At 54.1% G+C, this 10,938-nt stretch overlaps 1 protein-coding gene across 2 annotated transcripts in view; it reads right to left on the minus strand.

The window, feature by feature from the left end:
• Window positions 1–10,151, minus strand: part of PLEKHA6 (pleckstrin homology domain containing A6) — an 86,930-nt gene extending 76,779 nt beyond the window's left edge. For both annotated transcript variants that reach the window (XM_075529234.1, XM_075529245.1), the window contains exon 1: window positions 9,874–10,151. The gene's annotated coding sequence lies outside the window, so the exon portion shown is untranslated. The remainder of the gene's footprint in view (window positions 1–9,873) is intronic.
• Between the last annotated feature and the right edge of the window lie 787 nt (window positions 10,152–10,938).

Raw genomic sequence — 10,938 nt, forward strand, 5'->3', positions numbered from 1 at the left:
AGTTTGAAACCACCAGCAGCTCATCAGAAGAAAGACTGCTTTCTACTCAGGCAAACAGTCACAGTCTCAGAAACCCACAGCAGCGACAGTGGCAGTGAGTTTGGTTTTTTGATTCTGGTAGGTCTTGGTAGTCCCTGTAATAAGGCAGGAAAAGAACAAGAGGGGCCAGGGGTGCGGACTCTCCAAGGCCAATTCATCTAGGCTCGGAGAGTCAAGCAATGCTCGAATGTAATGCAAAGAACCAGTGTCTTACTAGAAACCGCCTCTACCTGGATATCCCTATGGGTATGGTGATCATCGCCTAAAATTTGACCCTACTCTCTTGGCTACGGATGATGGGAACCTACTCTCTTGGCTATGGATGATGGGTCCAAGGGTAGGCACCTGATTCTGGCTTGGCCAAAATTCTTCACCAGGGAAGGGAGCTGGAATTAAAGGAGAAATGAGACCCGTCCTGTCCTCCTCTTGGTAACATGCACACTGGGTACAGCACAGGCCAGATCTTCTATCCTGTGGCCAGAGCAGGAGGGGCCCTGGTGGCATGGGGGTGGGTGGGAATGGGGTGACTGAGATGCTGACAAAAGGCTAGTGGTCCAGACTCACTTGCTGCTCTGCAGGAGGAAGATGAAGCCATCGGCTGCCGTTAAAGATTCACAGCCTCAGAAACCCTACAGAACAGCTCTGCAGTAAGTAGGAATGGACTCCTTGATGGTGAACTTGGGGCTGGCCAGGGAGCCTGGGGCCTGTTTTCAGTGGGAGAGGAGGGTGAAGCCAGCACAGCAGGCGGAGCACAGACAAGACTGCCTTTGTGGTGTTTCAGCTGCTTTGTTCTGGTTCGTCCCAGCCATCTCTCTGACCGTGAGCGCTAAGAGACAGCCAGCCTTGTACTCCTACAATACCCCTTTGGGGCTTCGGTTGCTTGAGTAGCTCTCAGTTACTACACCCCGAAATCCTAACTCCAAACTAGTCATAAGATGACTTCCGAGGGAGCCATCATCTCCTGAAGACTTGGCACCTGTGGTTGGTGTGAGGAAAGGCAGGCAGGCAAAATGTGGGGTTGGGGGGCAGACCGGAGAGGACTGGGCAGGTTGCCTAGGGGAAGGTAGCTGTAAAGAGTGCAGGGAGAGCCTAGGGATCAGGAGGATCCTTGAGACGACCGAGAGGGAAAGACAGAGAAAGCGGGCAATTTACTGCTGCGCAGCGGCTGACAGAAAGACCTGTGAGCTGGCACAGCCTCCAGGTTGGTTCCCAGAGCCCAGCCATTGTTCTGAGGACAGAAAACCCGGCCGGCCCCTGGGGAACCTCTGCTGCCTTAGGGCTGAGTGGTGCTCTCAGGCCAGGAGGCCCAGTCTGCCCCTCAGAAGCACCTCCTCCCTGGTACCCATGCCATGAGCGCGCGGTCTTTAAGATCTGTTCTCCAGTGGGCTGCAGCAGCGGTCCCTTGCTCCTAGGCAGCCAAGCTACCGTCCTCCCTGGCAAGGACGTGGCACAGGCCTCCCCGCCCCAAGTGGCTGGCCCCGGACTGCCGCAGGCTCTTTGATCACATACACCTCCCTGGAGGAACCCCACAAGCACAAGACTCCTTGGAGCCATGTATCTGAACATTTAAAATCCAAATCTTCCTGCCCTCGTGATGACCCAGAAAGGGGACTCCCCCCACTACACTCAGAGGATGGGGGAGTGAGCTGACCTACGGCATCCCCCAGACAGTGGGCAGAGCAGCCTCTATCTCCCCGTGAAGTGTGAGAAATCCAGTGTGGGCTCGCAGAGCAAACCCTCCTTCGACCTTTCCTTCCTATCACTAATGAAGACCGGTGAGACCCCCTAATTGAATCCTCCCTGTTTTCAAGCTGTGAGTCACTCTCATGGGGTCTCAGGGGGCTTGTGATCTTTCCAAGTTGCCTTGTCTGAGACCCGCTCCTGTTCCGGGCACGGCTGCCGCCCCGGCCCGGCAGCGGGTGGGGCCCCAAGAAGCGCAGTGTGCCCCACGGGTTCTGCACGCCAGTGCTTTTCACAGGGGAGGGTGCTCTGCTCGCTAAACCCAACTTGACCCCATTTGTTCTTGGCTCTCAAGGCCACCACAAAGCCAGCTGGATCCGTCTCGGAGGCCGCAGAGTTGACTGAACTTCAGTTTCCTCTCTTCTGAGTCTTCAGCCTACTGGGATTCCAGAAGTCAACGTATACATGAGAACAGGGCAGCAAGGCATCCCTCTCAGATGGGGGAAGTGTCTCCCCCACCAGGGAAGATACCCAAATCCAGTCCACGCTGACCCTCCTCCCCTCCCTTCTCCAGACAGACGCAATGTCTGCCAGACTCCAGAAGAACGCGCCCAGCTTTCGGGGCAGACAGATCTGGGATCGTGACCAGTGCTTTGGGTAAGCTCAGGCCTCCTCCTCTGGGAAGTGGCCAGCCATGCTTACCTTTTAGGATTACAATGAAGCAACACAAGGCCCCCACGCCTTCACGGCAGTCCAGAATCCAAGAGAATTTGAAGATTGAATGTGCTTCCCTGAGTCAACCAGGGGTCAAACTGGCCCTGACTCGATGCTATCTAGCAGCAAAGCACGATCGATGGGCGGCGTTAGCAGCGAGGGACCCCTGTGAGCGCCCAGTGGTCGTTTCCCAGACTCTCCCCGCTGAGGCTCGCTGCGGAAGCACGCCCGTGTTTTGTTACGGTGGTTTTGTGTCTAACACACAGTATGCATATGCTATTAGTGTTCCCAAGTTCCCAGGAATGAACTGGGGGACCGTAGGTGCCCCTCCTCCAGCCCTTAGACTCGACGGCGATTTCAGGAGACTCCTCCATTATGAAAGCTACAGATGTTGACGGCCCTTCAGCCCACGTGTCTTGTCACCAATCTGGACAGAGGCCTGGCTTCCCATGGCCTCAAACTGTCCCTGGAACATCAGTTGGCAGGGGACAACTAAAGGGGAGGGAAACCAGAGGGCAGCCGCACGAGGCTAGCACATTTCCATTCAGAACAGAGCTGGCAGCAGGAGCTGCCGTGACTCGGTTGGACTTCAGGTACAGACATGTCTACATATTCCCAGCATCCCACCCTCCTTCCCACCCCATTGGACATCCAGCATCTGCTCACCCCATCACCCTGCCATCACCCACAGTCCCGTCAGCACCACCTAGTGCCCAGAGGTGTTCTCAGGAGCATCCCAGGGCTGACGGAGCCCAAGGCTAAAGGCAGGGGGTGAGGGGGGGGTGGTGGCAGAGCGTGGTGGAAGTGTGTGAGGAAGGGGACTGAAAGTGGAGGAGGGGGAGGATGAAGATGGGACACTCAGAAACAAGCACAGCCGACATGCAGTGGAACAGGTTTGGCGTGTTTCTCTTGATGCTGTTTCCTGGCCCCAGGAGGCATTTAAAATGGGAAACCAGCCCCGGCCCCAAACAGTGAGCATTATTGACCCATTACTCTTCCCTGTCTCTCGGCCCTGGCGAACATATTATAATAGAGACGTAACTGATGATTGTTGGCTCTCCGAAACGCTTCGAAGGCGCAGCCGCCCCAGGTGGCCTTCCCAGTTCAGACCCTGGGTCTGCTTTTCTTTTCTGAGAACACTGAGCTCTGCTTTGCCACCGAGAGCCCACTTCCCCACAACCACACACAATCGCAGGGCAGAGTTGTTGGCTGCTGTCAAGTCAGCCTGCTGACTCATGGGGACACGGTGCCAAGTGGAGCGAAATGCCACCAAGTGCTAGACTGTGCCCAGGATTGGTTGTGGATCGGAGAGGTGGATCCATAGGCTTTGTAATTGGCCGGCTAATAGACCTGCAATTCTGAACGAGGGTGTAGGCCATTGTTTTGTGGCAGGGGTGAGGGCCTACTTCCAGTTCTTGGAAAGGACCTCCCTCTCTGTCAATCGGAGGCTTGTTGTTGCTATCATGCTGAGCAGCTGGCAGCAGAGCTTCCAGGCTAAGACAGATGAGGAAGAAAGGCCTGGTGATCTACTTCTGACAATAGAAAGCCCATTGTCCTTCTGTGTGTGTGTGTGTGTGTGTGAGTGTGTGTGTGTGTGTGTGTGTGTGTGTGTGTGTGTGTGTAAGCAGTACCTGTCCCATTAAATGTTTGCAACATGTAACATTCGGCCAGCTAGTCCACAGTAAAGTTATGCCATGTTATATAGTAAAGTATATTGCTCCTGGGGGTGTGGGTATACTTGAGTCTGGTCCTTCCAATGAGAGGTACCAAGTCCTATCTTGGGCTCCAATCCACATGGTTGGCAGGTGGGAATCACCAGCAATTCTGCTGGAGAAAGACTGGACAACCCACTGGAGGTCGCTATGGGTCAGCATGGACTCGATAGCAGCGAGTTATGAGAGATCTGGACCCCTCAAAAGTAGAGGCGAAGAAGATGTATAGATATCCAACAGGCAAGGGAGCAATCCATCCAACACCACCAGCATCGGGGAATCTGAATTACAAGCACATCGAGCTTCCACATGACACCCACTAGTTCGGCTGTACCCACAAAAAGATGAGCAGCAGTGTTGGCTGGGATGTCGAGAAACGAATCTGGGAAGACGGTCAGCTGGCGCAGGCACTGTGGGAAAGGCTAACTCAAAGAACGAATGCCGGAGTTACCATAGAAACCAGTGGTTCTATGCCTAAGAATATACATATGTACCCAGGAGGGATGAAGACTTGAGTCCACACCAGAATGTACTTAGGAAGGTTCGCTAGAGCTAAAAGGTAGAAACAACCTGAATGCCCATCAACTGTGGAATTGAGAAATGAAGTATGGGCCCCACTGTCCTGCCGATCTCAGAAGAGATCCTAATCTCCAAGAATGTGGCTGTGACCCCAGACTGTCTGGGTACAGTGAAGACACAATGCTTGCAAAGGCTCACTGGGGAAGGCCACCGGGGTATGCTAAGTCAACCACAGCCTGTCCCCAAGAGATGGACCACGGTGGGGGTTGGGCGGGATCTCCACTGGCAGGGATCTTTAGTGCATTCCTCTTGGATCCCGGTTCACGTGTTGCTTTCCCTTGGCCGGCTCTTGCGAGCAGGGCTGCGGTGCCTATCTTCAACCATAGATCTGGGCTTTTCCATAGACCGTGCTCTCTTGCCTTGCCCTACCCAGAACACTTTGGGAGAGGAGGTGGCTGAAGGGCTGCTGCTTCCTTTAGTAGTTTGTCCTGCCTCTCTCTGCCGCAGGAAAGCCTGAGGGTCTGGCACCCATGCCCCCAAATTCAATAGCCCAAGTAGAGATGGTGGTGCAGATGATTCACCTGCTTTGGTTGCGAACAGAACGTTTGGCAGGGTCAAGTCCACCCAGAGGCACCTCGGAAGGCAAGCCTGGTGATCTACTGAAAGCCCATCGAGCACAGGTCTGTTCGGGCCTGTGTGGGGCAGGCACAGGTCAGAAGCGGCTCGATGGCACTGATTTCCGGGTCAGCAGCGCCTCAGCTGCCTTCCCAGACTAGGAGGTCTCTAGCAGTGTGAAAACAGGGTAGGAGTCTCAGAAAAACCCTACAAAAAAGATCCTGGGTGTCTGCTTTCAGAAGAGGGAACCCTGGAAGGGCATCCAGAAAGAGCCTTTCCTTCTGTGTGTGGCTTGGTTTCAAGCTGCCTTCCCCCCCACAGCGTTCTCTCTGACAAGTCTGCACACATGGAGACTCTGCCCGGGGATTCCCGCCAATTTGTTGCTAGGACAGACCTGGATCCTCAGAAGGCAGGAGAACTCTGAGCCCAAATGCCTCCAGGAGCCTCCAAATCTAGCAATGTCAGAGTTCCTGAGAGCTGAAGAAGCGCCCCCATTTTCCATACAGACATGAAGGTCATGAAACGCCCTTGACTTGTGACCATCCGGTGAGAAAGGTGTTTCCAGATGATGAATGCTGGACACAGGACCCCGCATGTGAAACACACCCCATGCTGCTCCCACCATCCACCCCAGGAATGCCCTTGGTCAGTCAAGAACTCACTTCCATCGCTGCCCAACGGGATACAGGCGAAGGAGAGTGAGGGGAGCGTGTTCTTTGGGCCGGTGGCTTTGTGCCAGGGGTGGGGGCCTCCCACAACTTTAACATGGGGAGACAGAGACACCACTGCGCTGTGGGTTGCCCATGCTAAAGGACAGAGGGGGTGGGGGGCTTGTTTCCGAGGTGGGGCCTGGGGAGTAGGTCACAAGGTCAAAATTCAAGGCTTCTGATTCCTACCCCAGGAATCTGCCACCAAAGAGCCCGATTGGAAAGATTCTGTCTATTTGGAGAATGTCTTGCCTGAAGGCAAGAATTTTGGAATCCATGGACCAGTAAAACTTCAAAAAATAAAAAAAATGAAACCAGAGTCGCCAATATAAAGTTACCAATTTTTTATTTGGCCAAATAAGGACATTTTAAAAGTCCAAGCTGCCCATCTACTCCCAGCCTCAGTTCAGGAACACAGCAAGGAAGCTGTAGCCTCACAATCAATACCTCAGCACATCTTTTGCCCCGGGGGGTGGGGGAGGGGGGGGAAAGAAAAGTCCTTTACATCAAACACATTTGGCTTTCTGGAAGAATTTTTTTTTTTAATCAGTACATTTTCTTTCTTTCTTTCTATCTTTCTTTCTGTTCCTCAGACTGGTGAAAATTCTCTCGAGGTCCAATGCTAGGACTCGTGGACCAATGGCCTTTCCATATCCCTTTTAGCTAAAGCCTGAAAGTGAGGGGAAAGATCGTCAGCTTTGGAGATTGAGACCCTTTCTAGAAAAATCATAGCTTGGTCTTAGGAGAAGCACTCGTCCATAAGGAAGCAGGAGCACTGCTGCCGCCGGCTGAGGGAGCAGCCAGTCCAAGTTTGTCTTCCCAAGCCTCTGTGAGTGAGCCCTGGGACTTTAAGATCCTGCCTCCTTCGAATGACCCAGGGAGAAGAGAGAGGAGATCACCCAGCACCCACCGTCTAATTGTCCAATCGAGGATTAGCGGAGAGATCACTGGGAGAAGTGAGGGGGTGGGGGTGGTTGTCAGAGAACATCCAATCCACAGCATGTCTCGACCCACTGGTGTTTCTCCACGGAAGGACTCAGAGCCCCCGGAGCAGAGGACTGATCCTTCCAGGGAACGAGTTTCCACTCTGCCTCTCCTAAGACACCTCGTCTTTTCTCATTACTCCGGTGCGCGAGCCCCTTGGTAGTGCGAACAGTAACCAAATGGTTGGAAGTTCAAGTTTACCCAGAGGCACCTTGCAAGAAAGACCTGCCAATCCACTTCAGAAGAATGAGCCAGGGACAGAAGGGTCACAAGAAAGAGATGAGCCAGTCAGGGTACAGTATATCACTAATGAAACATACAACTTTTCTCTAGCTTTTTAATGCTTCCCGCCGCCCCTACTATGATGATCCCAATACTACCTTACAAATACGGCTAGACAAGAGCATGTACACTGGTTCAGATAAGAGCTGGAAACAGGGAATCCAGGATAGACAGACCCCTTAGGACCAATAATGAGAGTGGCGATACCAGAAGGAGAAAGGGAAGGTAGGGGGGGAGGAAGACATATAGAGGACAGACAACTGAAAAGTGGGTGAAAGGAGACAGTGGTGAATGTGAGATATGAAAAAAAATTATAAATTATCAAGGGTTCATGAGGAAGGGAGGGTTGGAGAGGGAGGGAAAAAGATGAGCTGATACCAAGGGTTCAAGTAGAAAGAAAACATTTTGAAAATGATGATGGCAACAAAGGTACAAATGTGCTTGACACATGGATGGATGGATGGATGGACGGATTGTAATGAGCACTGTATGAGCTCCCAATGAAATGATTTTTTAAAAAATCAGCCAGGGAAAGAAGCCCTGTGTGGCAGAGTTCTAGGGCACGCCCGGGTGGGTGTGAGTCAGAATCAACCCAACAGCAGAGGACATCTGTGGAGTGAATGAAGAGTGGGGAGAGGCCGTGCTGCCGCCGAGGGAGTGGGGAGACCCAAACAAGCACGGGGAGCTCGATGGGGATTGGAATCCTTACAAGCATCCTTCAGCATCTCCCGCCTCCGGCTTCCCTTTCTATTCCTAGGATCCTGCTGGTGCTGGCAGTTAGACTGTGAGGTCACTGAGGGCAGGCACCAGTCTTAATTTGGGCAGTGCCCAGCAGAGTGCCTAGGAGGGAGGAGGCGCTGGGCCGAGCTTGAGTGGCAGTGTGCAGTGGAAGCGTGCTCCACGCCGGGAGGCCCTGAACGACTGAGGGGCTATGATTAATCTGTTGGCACAGCATCATCTACCAAATCTACAAAGACGCTGGGAATTCTGGTGACAAAAATAACAAATAATTTTTAAATGCCCACCGTTTTAAAAATAACCAGACTGAACAGCCTATTAATTACATTGCCCAACACACAGCTAGGTGATTGTCTCCCTGCTTCCGTCGCACTAAACGACTAAACCGCTTGTGCTGGAGATGTCTGTTCACTGCACTTGGCCTGGCTCACAGTGTTTCCCCTACATCGATCTCCCTGTCCTCCAAACTCAGTATGCCAACCCTTGCTTTTCTCATCTCAGGGTGGGAGTGGGGGTGAGCTTCAGAAACTCTGTGTGTGTGGGGGGGGTGTCAATTATCTTTTCATCCCATTTCCCCACAAACTGTCTTAAGTCCCCTCCATGGGTGAGAGAGGATTTTCTGGCTGGCAGCAGCTTTGGGGTGAAGCAGATCTCAGGACTCCTCAGAGTCCTCTGCCACCCCCATGTCCCACCCCCAGTTCTCCCCACCACCACACACCCTTCAATGACCCATCTCTCACCTCCCCGAATCAGCATCACAAAAGCCACCTCCAGCCCCAAGTGGAGTCCCATTCAGCTGGTCCACCCACCATTCCAGCAGAATCCTGCCTCTGAGCATGGGCGGCCCACAGGACTGGTGACTGGGGAGGTGATGGTCACAGAGTCTTGGCAGCTGTGCCAGGCTGCCAACCCACCAGCCTCTGTACATGACAGCTCTCCAACTCTCGTTCCTCACCACGGAGAAATACCACGCAGGCCCTGGGGGAGACAGAGCCACATGCAGCCAGCCTTGCCCACCACCTACCAATCCCCACCCACTCAAACACGTGCTGTCTGGCAGGATGTCTAGCCCTCCCTCCACCCCCTACTCCCCCAGGCACTAGCCTTCATCCGCTCAAGTCAGAGGAACTAGGAGGTAAGTGCTCCGGGCCCTTGGCTCCCACTGTTTCCATCCCTCCATGCCTGGTCCACTTGCTCCCACGGCGCACCCTGGGACCCACGGCAAGCACACCTCCGCAGTGTGCAGACAGCTCCTGACTGAGCTCTAGGGTGCTCACTGGTCCTCTGAAAGCCAGGGCTGGCTCTGGGGGCATGCCTCTTCTGGATGCATCAACTTCCCGAAATTCCCTCTGCACCCCAACCCCGGCCCCGCCCAAACAAAGGAAATAGAGAGCTAGAAGTCAGATATGTCCTCTTAATGTTTTGCCGAAAACCAAATTCGCTGCCATCAAGTTGGTTCTAATGCACAGTGACCCCCACGGTTTAGTTAGAAGGCGCTAAAAGCAAAACAAAAACAAGGGCTGTGTGTAGCCCTCCCAGGATCCGGATTCACAGTGACCCCCTGCATGCAGAGGAGAATGGCTCCCGGGGGTGTTCCCCACTGGAACTATAGGGAAGGCAGCTCACCGAGGGAGGGAGATGGAGAGCCCCTGGGCATGCTTATCAGTTTGGAGAGGAAGAGGGGCAACGGGAAAGGAGAAAAGAAAATGTGCTTCGGAGTGAAACGCTCACAGCACACACACACACACACACACACACACACACACACACGCATTCTCTCCCTTCTGAACTATCCTCTTTACAAACACGAGTGTCTTCCTCCCTGGGCTCCGCGCTGCAAGCATGGCTAGCCCGGTGGTTCCTCACCCAGATTCCCAGTTTACCTTCTGAGCAGCAAGCCAGGAGAAGTCAGGACTCAACAGGAGGCGCGGGCAGCTAACTGGGAAAGAAGGACACGATAGTCCAGCTCCAAGGAGGGGCGGGTGCAGTTCCCATGAGAAGCAAGGCGGGCTGGAGGGGAGCTGGGAGTCCAGGAAGGCTCCGGTGCCAGCTCCAACCACTCCAGCACTGCCCCAAAGCCAGGGGGCCGGCTCCGATAAGGCTGGTCTGAAATCTGAAACTGCAGGTTGGCTGTGTCCTATATAAAACACGCTCACCACACCACACCACACCCCAGCTCCTTGCCTCTGAGCCTCTGATGGCTTCCCGCCCTCGCTCCCCACCCACCCGCCTGCCCGCCCCTTGGTAACAACACAGCCCTCTAGCTGCAGCAGTTCCAGAAACCCTGAGTAGAGCCGCCAGGCTGGGAGAGAGACCTGTCCAGCACTGCCATCCCCCACGCCCGCCCCTCCAGCAGCCCACACACCTGAGAGGCACTCAGGGCCCCCCTTAACATAAACCTCCAGGTGATGAAGGCACCTCTAGCCCAGGAGCAAAGGGGAATGAAACCGCCTGCCTGCCGATCTCACATCCTGTGACTTCCGGGAGCTAGAGCAGCGCCCTCCCCGCTCCCCTCCTGCTCCTCTCCTCCTCCCCCTCCTTCCCAGACACCTGCCTCCCCTGGGAGTCCACCATGAAGGAAATCGTGGGGGCCACCACCTCCTCGGCAGGTGGAGGAGCCGAGATCAGGAAGAGGAATCGGTTTGGCAGAGCCAGGACACGGTCCCAGGAGGGAATCCCAGCCCAACTCAGCATTTGGGGCAGAAGCAGGGCAGGAGGCTTTGAAGGCCGGAGGAGAGCATGCTTCACCAAAACTTGATACATACAGTTGCATCGCTGATGGTAAGAAAGATCCCTTAACTTCCCTCGGCCGCATTTCCGTCATTTGTTAAAGAAAGCTCATGCGGCCACCTCAGAGAGTGGCTGAGAAGGTCACAGTAGAAACAATGGACACGCAGTGGGATTTAAGCGTTGGGCTGTGATCCACAAGGCCGACAGTTCGAAACCAC

This window comes from Tenrec ecaudatus, chromosome 1 (genome assembly GCF_050624435.1).
Source record: "Tenrec ecaudatus isolate mTenEca1 chromosome 1, mTenEca1.hap1, whole genome shotgun sequence".
NCBI classification, from domain to species: Eukaryota; Metazoa; Chordata; class Mammalia; order Afrosoricida; family Tenrecidae; genus Tenrec; species Tenrec ecaudatus.